The sequence below is a fragment of the Xyrauchen texanus genome, chromosome 1 (genome assembly GCF_025860055.1).
Source record: "Xyrauchen texanus isolate HMW12.3.18 chromosome 1, RBS_HiC_50CHRs, whole genome shotgun sequence".
Taxonomy (NCBI): Eukaryota; Metazoa; Chordata; class Actinopteri; order Cypriniformes; family Catostomidae; genus Xyrauchen; species Xyrauchen texanus.
The window spans coordinates 64,548,488-64,560,972 of record NC_068276.1 but is presented as its reverse complement, the minus strand read 5'-3'; the positions used below and the strand labels follow the sequence as shown (position 1 = coordinate 64,560,972).

Genomic DNA, 12,485 nt, shown 5'->3' with positions numbered 1-12,485 from the left:
CCATCCTTTGTAATTGTTTGGCATATAGTGATGCCACTCCTGGTTTTGACTCACCTATCAAACGGCCAGACCATTTTACTATCTGGTCTAGCTGATTTTTTGCCTTTAAGGATATATGACCGTACCATACTAAAATGGAAAATGACAAAACAGATTCTATAAAAGCATGATAAAACATCTTCATTATTGTTTTATCAAGATTGAATGCAGATAATCTCCTTAGGCAGTACAAACGCTGGTGCCCCTTTTTGTTCAGAGCCTCACAATTCTCTTCAAATTTTAGTTTCTCATCAATTATGGTCCCAAGGTATTTGTATGATTGTACATACTCTATTTTTTGGCCTTGAGGATCACTTGGATGAGTACTTTTCCTAAAATCGATGAGCATATCTTTGGTCTTTAATATATTTAACTGTAAATAAGATTCATCACACCAGTTGACAAAACGCTCAATAATTGGACCATGTGAGGTTTCATTCTCCTTAAGTAAACTCAAAATTACTGAGTCATCCGCATATTTTATAATAAATCTGTTCTCATACATGCTTTGACACATGTTAGTATATAAAATAAATAAAAGTGGGGACAGCACACATCCTTGAGGAGACCCTGTAGAGGAACTCATCTGTTTAGATAAGACACCATTAACTTTTACTCTTTGTGTTCTATTAGTTAAGAAATTCAAAATCCAACCCATCAAATTATTGCTTAACACAAACTGATCTAAAAGCCTCTTAATTAAATTGTGTGGTTGAATTGTATTGAACGCCGAAGAAAAGTCAACGAATAAAAGTCTAGCATGTGTCCTCTGTCCATCCAAGTGTCCTAATAGCAAATTTAACATTGTGACTGTAGCATCCTGTACTCCTCTGTGAGGTCTATATGCAAACTGCATAGGGTCCAATTGATATTCTGTCCACCTCAAAATCTCAGACCGTACTAATTTCTCAAGGATTTTCATTAAAACGGAAGTCAAAGCGACCGGCCTAAAATCATTTATCATCTTAGGGCCTCTACATTTAGGGACAGGAATGACCACCGCATCCTTCTAAAGGATCGGTACATGTTGTGTTTTCAGAGACTTATTATAAATTTCATGAAATACAGGGCTCAATTCTTTTGCAAATGACTTTAATAGTCTGCCACAAATGCTATCAGGACCTGGGCTTTTATTTGCCTTAACACGTCTGAAAGCTTTTTCAACATCCTGAAGGTCAATGTTAAAATGCTGATCATCCATTAACTTAATGCTCAATTCCTGGATTTCTTTACTAAAATTCAAATTGTCAAAACGACAGTAAAAATCGTTTAGTGCATTTGCTAGTTCAAAATCAGAACTAAAACCATTTAAAATAATCTGATTCTGATTACTGCAGTTTGAGTTTTGAAGGCCTACTATGGTTTTCATATTTGCCCATGCTGAGCCAGGATTTTTGGATGCCATCTTATTTTCTAGTTATTCCTTATAGCTTTGTTTAGCTTTAAGAATTTCAATCTTCAAATCCTTAGTAGCCACATGTAAGTCCATAGTTGTTCCGCGTTTAAATGCAATTTTTTTCCTTTGTAAACAGGACTTTACTGATTTAGTAACCCAGGGCTTATTGTTCGAATAGATTTTTACCTTTTTACATGGAATTATCATGTCCCTGCAAAAAGCCATATATGAACATGTAACATCAACCATTGAGTCCAAATCGTCACCACAGTCCTGTTTAAAAATGTTCCAGTCTGTGCAGCTATAACAATCTTGTAGACAGGACACAGCATCTTCTGACCACACTCTGATGTCCTTTGTCACAGTTTTCTCCCTTTTTAAAACAGTCTTATATGTAGGCAGCAAATGTACACAATTGTGATCTGACGAGCCCAAGGGTGCCAAGGGTACAGATTTGTATGCACCTCTCACCGATCCATAACACAGATCTAAAGTCTTGCCCCGTCTGGTCGAACAGGAGACATACTGATGGAAAGTTTTAAGAGTCTGTTTTAAGGATACATGATTAAAATCCCCAAGAATGAAATTTGGTGCCTCCGGTGAGATTGACTGTAACCTCTGTACAACATCAAATACTGTACTAGTAGCCGATGCGGGGTTCGCCTTCGGTTGAATGTAGACAATTGTAATAAAAATCTGAGGGAACTCTCAAGGTAGATAGAACGGTCTCAAGGACACCGATAAAAGTTCTACATCAGGTGTACAAATACGCTCTCTGACAGTAACACATGAGCAATACCGCTTATTGACGTACAAACATACCCCTCCTCCTTGGGTTTTCCCCGTCACCTCTGATAGTCGATCCAAACGAAAGGGGGCTCCGAATCCATCCATACACAAATCAGCGTCCCTGTCACGCTCTGTGAACCATGTTTCAGTAAATGCCATAATACAGCAGTTCATGAAATCCTTTTGGTAGCGGACATTTCCTTGAAGCTCATCCACTTTATTCCTAAGTGATTGTACATTCCCCATAATCATCGAAGGCAAAGGAGCCCGGTTGAAGCGCTGTTTCTTCAGGCGAGTTTTTACGCCGCCTCGTTTACCCCTTTTCCTTTTCTTAACTGTGCCCTATGCTTCCTGGTAATCCCTTCGGATAATATTTGGGACATCCAGCATTAAGTTTTCCCGAGCTGGGTTACTGTTCTTGTTCTTGAGCTGCAGCAATGTCTCTCTTGTATATGTTGTCCTAAATTGGCATAAAGCCCCGTACATTTTACCGGCGGCCATCCAGTACATCACAAGCCATAAAGCAGAAAGATAAAAAACATCCATTTTGACTAAGTTTAAAACTTTAAGAGCACTCTTTCAATAAAAAACAAAAACGAAACTTTAAGACATTAAAACAAAGGAAAAAACGTTGTCAAACATACACGAGGACGCCGAACACTCATTCACTGCTAGTCGCTGCGTGCGCATGCACCAATGTGTACTGTTTACTGTTACAAAACACTGAAACTAGTTCTAGTGGGTCGTGTCAGACAGCTCTAAGCTGCGGCTACGACGATGGCGGAGAAGGCTGGTTTTGAGCAGCTCACCCGGCGGCACGGGCTGAAGGTCACGGTTGGCGCTGAGTGCTCAGTCGAGGACACTGTTCTAGCGGTGGGAGAGATAGTGGGTCATGATAGTATCCGATCTGCATCTAGGATGAACGGAGCTGTTGTTTTGTTCTTGGACAAAGTTGAGAAAGTTAATGACATCGTGGAAAGTGGTATAGTTCTCAACGATAGTTTCGTTAAGATTTTTCCACTGGTTAATCCAGCAAGGAAAATTAAAAAAAACCCGATGGGTTGTAAGTCTTCCCTGTTGAAGCATGTGGTTTCTTTCCATCGGTTTGTTTACATGATTTTAAAAACGGATATTGAGGAAATAAATGTTGTTTTCAAATTCAAAGTTGATGGCTTTGATTATGTCATTTTTGCTACAACTGAAAACATGAAGTGCTTTGGATGTGGAAAAGAAGGGCATTTAGCACGTGCTTGCCCTGGAAAAGGCAGTTTAGTAAACACTGCAGATGAAAATGCCCTTCAAAACCAAGGAATTAATGTGGTAAAGGATAGGCAAGCTGATGAAATGGCAGAAACAAATGTACTTGAGAATGAGGACAGTGGAAGTAAGGGGTGTGAAGAGGGAAACCTGAGAAGTGATGAGACTGATATTGAGATTGATGAGGTAGAGAAGGAAATCTTTAATGAGGAGGAGAACATTTTTAAAGTTCCAGCAGTGAAAAGAAAATCAAACTCTTGTGAAGCAGCTGATAAGTTTAAGAAAAAGATGCAAGATGAGAACAATACGCATATGTCTGATGTATCTGATTCAGGAAGTGAGCAAGAGGGGTCTGAGGCCTCTGTGGAAAATAATGTGAGTCAAGATCGCAGTGGCTATGGTTTAGAACGAATGAAGAAGTTTTTACAAAGTACAAAAGGAATGAGAAATGTTGAGGTGATAGATTTTTTTCCTGATCTCTCTCTGTTTATGGATTCAGCAAAAAATCTAATGAAACACAAGGGTGATGAGTGTTTGTCGAATCCAGAGGTGTATAGATTAAAAAAAATTGTGCAAAAAGTACGCACCCAGACAACGCAGAATGAGTCACAAGAATAATGCAATAGTTTGTTGTTTGGTTATAGTGCTGCTCTCTTCCCTCATAATGAGCACTTTTAAAATCGCCTCCCTGAATGTTAATGGGATGAGGGATGCTAAAAAAAGGATGCAGCTCTATGACTTAATCATATGAGGTGCCCCTAGGGACATTATTCAGAATTACCATGCACATACATGTACTTTTCCTCTCACATACACATATGAAACCAAATTCATTCACATACTATAGTGAAATGCTCACACACATACAAGTGAAATGCTCTCACACACACAACTGAAATGCTCTCACACACACAACTGAAATGCTCTCACACACACAACTGAAATGCTCACACACACGCAACTGAAAAGCTCTCACACACGCAACTGAAACGCACTCACACACACAACTGAAATGCTCACACACACGCAACTGAAAAGCTCTCACACACACAACTGAAATGCTCACACACACGCAACTGAAAAGCTCTCACACACGCAACTGAAACGCGCTCTCACACACACAAGTGAAATGCTCTCATACATAAAACTAAAATGATTACACTCTCACACACAACTGAAAAGCATTTCAGTATGTTGTATGAAAGCATTTCAGTATGTTGTGTGTGAGAGCATTTCAGTTGTGTGTGTGAGAGCATTTCAGTTGTGTGTGTGAGAGCATTTCAGTTGTGTCTGTGAGAGCATTTCAGTTGTGTGTGTGAGAGCATTTCAGTTGAAACGGAAGCACATTTCAGTTGAAATGGAAGGTGGTTAAAGTACCCACTCCACTCCAGTTGGTGGCAGTAGTGCACCTCAAGACGAATAACTAGAAGCTGTTGAAAGAAAGCATAGTAGAAAACCGGAGATATATCCAGCTGCAGAGAGATATCCAGCTGCAGACCCGCAGCACCACCAGTTTCAAAACCCCAGCGCCAGAACCTGAAGTGAGGTGCGGAGTTATTGACAATGAGACAAGCATGGCGGAGAGAGAGCATGGTGAGTTGTGTAACGTTGTCTAACGTTGTTGACATCATGTGGTGAAAAATTATCGCGTATATTAAGTTCAGCGTTTATCTGCTAAATATTTAATTTGTGCATAACTTCATCATCTTATTTAAGCTTGAATATGTTGTCATACTTTATTGTTTTAAAAAAACAATTCTACGGATGTTCGATACATTTTTGCGTGTTGTAAATGGGCCTTGCGGTGACGTTTTGAAGACATCTTGTGAAGGTGTTAAAGTGTTTGTTCCACGTTCCTCTGTTATATGCATTATGATATGCATGGTTTTTGCATGCTGTGACAGTTTTTACAAGATAGACCCAAATACTGTTGACTGTGTTTTTGCATTGATTCAGAGCTTCAAACTGTGTGCTGCACAATGTAACTTCATATTAACAAATCTGTTTTATTATTTTTGTATTTTTGTTGCAGTAAGATGACAGCCAAAATTGCACCTGGCACATGGGTGCTACTGAAAAACAAGGTTGGTTATAAAGAAGTCTGCTAAAGTTGGGACTGCTGAAGTGTCAAACCCTTAATAAACTTTTTTTTTTTTTTTAGGATATCCCCCAACAGATTGGTGGTGTAGACTGTGGAGTCTTCATGTTGATGGTGAGACATTGTTTTGATATAATTAAACCAATGATTGGTGTGGTGGTGTTTTTATTTTAATTTTTTAAAGTTGTTAAATACGGAACAAGGAAGGATTTTTTAATTTGACGTTTACAGAGATAATGTTCCTTAATTTTTGCTGTTTTCCAGTATGCTCTACATCTTGTCTTGGGAGCACCCTTTGATTTTACATCTGTAAGTAATTACCAGTTCAAGTAATTGACCTTTATGATGTTGTAGCAGTTGAAATATCAAGATTTCTCTATTTTTGTCTTCCAGTGCGACTTTCCAAACATACGGAGATGGTGGGCTCTTATTCTTCTGGAGAACTTTGGGGTTTTCTCTGAAAGGTACTGGACATTTACTCCAGCCCACCATTACATTTGCACCCTCTTCTGATCAATTTTAAATTAACCAAGATATATATATTCCAGTGCAGGAACCCTACAAGAGTCCCTTCCATGTGAAGAACAAGCTACGCTTAGCAGCAGTGAGGCGGTGTGTGTGTATATATATATGTATATATAATCTCTTAACATATAATACATTTATATGTCACATTTATAAAGTCACATTTTCCTTTAATATTCTGTAATGAAGGAGCTCCCAATAATCCGGCACATGAAAGAAGCTGTGAAAGGGCTCCATTCCAACAGCCATCTGCTCAGGGGTCCAGTGGAAGAGCCTCTTTTCATTCGAATGAATGAAGACGACAAGGAAAAGGCCCGCAACAATCTCCTGGAACAGTCAGAAGCTTCAAGAGAGCCCTTTCTATTTCATTTTGTGTTCAGGGATGACATGGAGTTATTTTTGCAAGAATGTAAGGACAAAATGGGACTGAGAGTGAATTCCTCATTTGATACTGTGGAGCGGAGGGGGGCGCGGCCGGTCGGAATATCGCGCGCCCGGTCCCCAATCGGCCTGATGAGGCGGCCGGTGACGATGGTTCGAGAGAGAGAGAATTATGGGCATGTCCGTCGTGTGTGTTTGTTTATGTGTTTTGGTTTAAGTTTTCATTAAATATCATTTATATTGACAAGCCGGTTCTCGCCTCCTCCTTGCCCATCCATTAACTGTTTTACATTGGTGTCGAAACCCGGGAAGGAGGAGGGATGCCCGTCGCAGAGTCCTCAACACTGCCGTCCTGGGGAGCGCCGCTGCCATCTTCCGGGTGACGGAGTAGCCCGACCGCCCGGATGCGGGGAACGGCCGTCGTCCGCGGGGCAAGTGGGAACTGGATAACCCGACTGCCTGGAGCGAGGGAGCCGCAGCCGGGGGCGGAGGAGTGCCCTGCCGTCCCCAGAGACGCGGAGGGGTCGAGGGAGACTGCCGTCCGCGAGGGGAGGAGGGAAGAAACTCTCCGACCGCCCGGAGCGGTAGAGCCGCTGCCAGGGGCGGAGGAGTGTCCCCATTTGCTGCCAGAGAAGCGGAGGCGCGTTCGGCCCGCTGGGGGTCGAAGGTTTCACTCCGGTTCGCCCGGGGTTGGAGCGGCTGTCGTCCGCCTGAGTGTGGAGGAGTGTTTGAGGACCACACGATGGTACATCAGAGAACCGGTGAGTGAGCTTTCTCTCTCTCCTCTCTCTCTCCCTTTCGCGCCGTGTTGGCCTTTACCCTCGCCTATTTTGTTGTTTGTTTGTTTTTTTCTCCCTCCTCTCTCCTCCCAGGGCGAGGAAGGTGGGGATGACCACGCGGGACGCAAGATACACCCTGCCCCAGGGATAGGGGGGGGTGTACGTCATGCCGGTGGCACCCTGGCCTGAGTAAACGCCGGGAGGAGTGTGGAGCGGAGGTGGGCGCGGCCGGTCGGAATATCGCGCGCCCGGTCCCCAATCGGCCTGATGAGGCGCGCGAGGGATAAAGGCGGCCGGTGACGATGGTTCGAGAGAGAGAGAATTATGGGCATGTCCGTCGTGTGTGTTTGTTTATGTGTTTTGGTTTAGGTTTTCATTAAATATCATTTATATTGACAAGCCGGTTCTCGCCTCCTCCTTGCCCATCCGTTAACTGTTTTACAGATACATTTTAAGTTTAATTTATACAGGATTGTCATGATAAAATGGGCCTAGGGGTGAATTTTTTTTATTTATTTATTATTATTTATTTTTTTATATATCCTTTATTTAACCAGGAAAAACCCATTGAGATTAAAAATCTCTTTTGCAAGGGAGACCTGGCCAAGATAGGCAGCAAAATTACATCACATCATTACATACGTACAAAGACACACAAATGAAAGCCAATTATGCACTTACAATGAAATCTCAATAAAAACATTGACATGTGAGGGAGTCCAACTCAAAGCATCTCATTCTCAACTTAAAAACACTCAAAGGAATCAATTTACTAAGTTTAAGTTGTTCTGCAGCAAATTCCATGTAAAGGGAGCAGAATAAACAAAGGCCTTTTTACCCAGCACAGTACTGACATGTGGGACAGAAAACGTCTCGGGTTATGACTATAACCCTTGTTCCCTGAGAAGGGAACGAGACACTGCGTCGTTGAAAACGACTCTTTGGGGAACGCTCCTTAGCGTGCGTCTCTGAATTATGAATGAAACTATTCCAATCTTGATTGGTGTTGCGTCATGACGTAACATGTGACGGCATAACCGGATGCATAAAAGTGACGCCGGTACACACACACCTTAGCCTAGCGATGAAGCAAGCTGCTCTCAGGCATTGAGGGGCGTGGCAGGACGACGCAGTGTCTCGTTCCCTTCTCAGGGAACAAGGGTTATAGTCATAACCCGAGGCGTTCCCTTCCGAGGGAACTTCGCACTGCGTCGTTGAAAGCGACTCTTTGGGGAACGAATGCCCACTAGGCCACGCACCGAAAAAAGGCCTGCCCTAGAGTGAAACTGAACTCAGGCACTCAACTAGGACGAGAGCACATGTGCGCCAGGCGTACTAGGGAGGTGCAGACTATAAAACCTGATGAAAGTGTGCGGGGTAGCCCAACCGGCTGCCTCACAGATCTCCTGGAGGGGCACTCCCGATAAGAGAGCCCTAGAGGACGCCATGCCTCTAGTTGAATGAGCCCTTATGGCCAAAGGTGAAGGCAAATTGCGCACCTTGTAGGCCGAGATAATAGCCTGAACAATCCAATTACTAATGGTTTGTTTCGAGGCAGGGAGCCCCTTCTTAGGTGACCCAAAACACACTAACAGTTGGTCCGACCTCCTCCAAGAAGAGGACCTCTCGAGGTAAATGCTCAAAGCTCTGACAGGGCAGAGCAAATGGAGCCTCTCTTCTTCTGCCGACACATGAGGTGGAGGATGAAAAGCCTGCAGGACCGTAGACCGTGCTGTGTTAGAAGGCACCTTAGGCACATAGCCAGGTCTCGGGTGCAGAATGGCTTTAACTCTGCCAGGGGCAAACTCCAAGCAAGCTGGTGTTACTGCCAGGGCTTGAAGATCTCCCACCCTCTTTAGAGAGGTAATAGCTAAGAGAAAAGCCATCTTGAACGTCAGGTCCTTGGGCGAAGCCGACTGAAGGGGTTCGAAGGGGGCCAGGGATAACCCTTCGAGAACCACCGCCAGGTCCCAGGCAGGAACCCTGGACCTGGTTGTCGGTCTCATCCTCCATGTACCACAGAGAAAACTAATGACCAGCTGGTGCCTCCCCAGAGGCCCATCACTCAGTGGTGCATGGAAAGCCGAAATGGCAGCCACGTACACCTTAAGTGTGGAAGGGGAGAGACCCGCAGAGAAACGATTTTGAAGAAACTCCAGAACTGAAGCCACCGGGCAGTTAACTGGATCTAATTCATGTTCTCTACACCAAGTGGAGAACACATTCCAATTGAGGCCATATAATCTCCTAGTAGACGGAGCCCTAGAGCTAAGTATGGTTTCAACCACCCCCGCTGATAGACCAGCATTTAGGTACTGAACCCCCTCAGGGGCCAGACCCACAGTTTCCACAGCTCTGGACGAGGGTGGATAACTGTGCCCCCTGCCTGAGACAGCAGATCCCTCCTCAGAGGAATCTGCCGTGGTGGAGCTATCAGGAGTGAAATTATGTCTGAGAACCATACTCGGGCCGGCCACATCGGGGCAACCAGAAGTAGACTGATGCCCTCTGGGCGGACCCTTCCCAGGACTCCCGGGAGCAGAGCGATCGGGGGAAATGCGTACAGGCGAGGCCTCGGCCAGGCCTGTACCATGCCTCGACAGGATGTCTGCTCCCTGATTCTGAACCCCCAGAACATACATTGCTCTGATAGACAGTATTTTCCCTTGGGACCAAATAATTATCTGATGCGCCAGTCTGCACAGAGGGCGCGATCTGAGTCCCCCTTGTTGGTTCAGATAAGCTACCACTGATGTATTGTCCGACTCGTACTAGGACATGGTAACCTTAGATGTCTGGAAGGAAGCTCCTCAGAGCCCTGAACACAGCCAACATCTCTAGACAGTTTATGTGCCAAGAATGATGATGGTCCTGCCACAGACCCCTGGCAAAGCGGCCGTCCATGACCGCGCCCCAGCCAGTGAGGGAGGCGTCTGTCGAAACGGTTTTCCGGCGACATGACGCTCCCAACACTGGCCATAGGGACAGGAACCAAGGTTTCTTCCATATTACCAGAGAACGAAGGCATCTGCGCGTTACTCTGATTATACGAAATGGATTCCCCTTGGGGGAAAACCCCTTGGCTTTCAGCCACCACTGGAGGGGCCTCATGTGTAGAGGGCCCAAAGGTATAATGTTGGATGCCGCTGCCATGAGGCCCAGCAGTCTTTGAAACTGCTTTACAGTGATGGCCTGGCCTAGCTTTAACCCGGACACCATCGCCAGAACGGACTCGATACGTGCAGGAGACATGCGTGCCTGCATCGTAACCGAGTCCCACACAACACCCAGAGACGTTGTGCACTGGGATGGTTGTAACACACTCTTTTTTGTGTTGAGTCTCAACCCCAAACTTCGAATATGGCCAAGGACGACATCTCGATGCCGAACCGCCATCTCTCGAGACTGGGCCAGAATGAGCCAGTCGTCGATATAATTCAGTATGCGGATGCCCTGAAGTCTCAGAGGAGCAGGAGCTGCATCCATACATTTGGTGAATGTGCGGGGAGAGAGTGCTAGGCCGACCGGAAGAACCCGATATTGGTAAGCTTCGCCCCCGAAAGCGAACCTCAGGAACCTCCTGTGACAGGCTGGTCTCGACTTCCTGAAGCGAAAGACCGGCAGGATTTAGTCGATACGGTTTCTGTGACCACCATTGATTCTTGTTTTTTATTTTTTGACACGAACGGCACGGTGTGCGTTCGATGGAAATTGATGTGGCCCGAAGCGTCAGAGACGGCGGGAAACCGACACCGATTTCCTGAGGACTCCGCTGCGAGAACAACCTCGGTTGCTCTGCATGGGGGGCTGACTGATGGCTGGGGCTGATCTGCTTGCCCTACTCGATTTAGACTTACCTTACGGGGGAATAAATTCAGCCACAGATGCCTCTCTGTGGCCACTTATTTATAGCTGCCATAGAGAGGCCAATAGCCATTGAATGCAGGCATGAACCAGCCCGCCATGTAAGCCCTACTTATTAAAGCAGATGTATCTCTGCAGGGCTTACTAGGCAGCGCCGGGGTTTTAGTCCATATCCCGTGCCCCCAAAACATCGTCTGTAATCAAACACTGGGGCTGGAGATACGGGACGAATGCGGTTTTACCCCACAATCTCGTTTTAGATATCTTTGTGGAGATCGGGGAAAAACGGCAAACCCCGGAGCTGAGGTTGTGATCTGTGCCGCAGGAAACGCACGTCTAATTTGCTTTCAACTTGCGTTCCCTGCTCATTTTGTGGCCAGCTGATATTAAGTCTGGCCACGGCACGCGTCACAACCTCAATCAGCTCCTCATAAGCTTGGCCGAAAACCGGCGTGCTTGGCTCACGGTCGTGCGCATCGATGCTGAGCATATCCACTTCCTCGGAAGCAGAGAGCTCAAACATCGGGACCTGATTATGGGCAGAAGAAGCCGCGACGCGGGCTTCTGCACCACTCACAGTAGGCTCGGGATCCTCAAACGAAGAATGAGAAAGTGCTGTAGCAGTCTCATTCTCATCTGCAAGATCCCGCTGCAAACCCCACAAACTCAATCAACGCGCTGCCTCAACAGACGCGGGACCAAAACCGTGGGGAACGCGAGCCTGACCGTGCTCATCAAAGCACGCCAACCGGGAGCGCAGCACTCTCATGGGTAGTGCTTCACAACTTTCACAGGCAGATCCCTCGAGAGCCGCCTGTTTGCTGCGCTCCCAAACAGTTCACACATAAAGCGTGCGTGTCCCTACCCGTAATGAAACGAGGGCAGGGGTGCACGCACTTATTGAACTGTTCGGTGGCCATAATATTTTTAAATCAGACAAACAACACCAAATAAGACAAACAATTTCAACATAGAGCGCTTGCTGAAGAGCGAAAGCTAATGTGTGTGTGTACCGGCGTCGCTTTTATGCATCCGGTTATGCCGTCACATGTTACGTCATGACGCAACACCAATCAAGATTGGAATAGTTTCATTCATAATTCAGAGACGCACGCTAAGGAGCGTTCCCCAAAGAGTCGTTTTCAACGACGCAGTGCGAGTTCCCTCGGAAGGGAACAAGACAACAGCCTGAGAACAGAGAGAGTAATGACCAGCTCTTTTTTTCATAAGAAGTGAACATAAATAGGATGGGAGCACACCAAGAATATCCTTATATATTGGTCATTTGTTGTATATATTTTTATTGTTTCTTTTAAAATGATGCTGAATTTTTAGTTTTTTGACATGTTTTATTTTA

At 45.3% G+C, this 12,485-nt stretch overlaps 1 protein-coding gene and 1 long non-coding RNA gene across 3 annotated transcripts in view; one reads left to right on the top strand and one right to left on the bottom strand.

The window, feature by feature from the left end:
- The window catches only part of LOC127643013 (Fc receptor-like protein 3), a 106,727-nt gene that overhangs the window by 19,418 nt on the left and 74,824 nt on the right, over positions 1-12,485 (bottom strand). The window lies entirely within an intron of this gene.
- Positions 5,641-6,192, top strand: LOC127643671 (uncharacterized). Its single transcript, XR_007970560.1, has 4 exons — positions 5,641-5,693; positions 5,844-5,888; positions 5,973-6,043; positions 6,128-6,192. It is a non-coding gene; the product is annotated as an uncharacterized LOC127643671 (long non-coding RNA).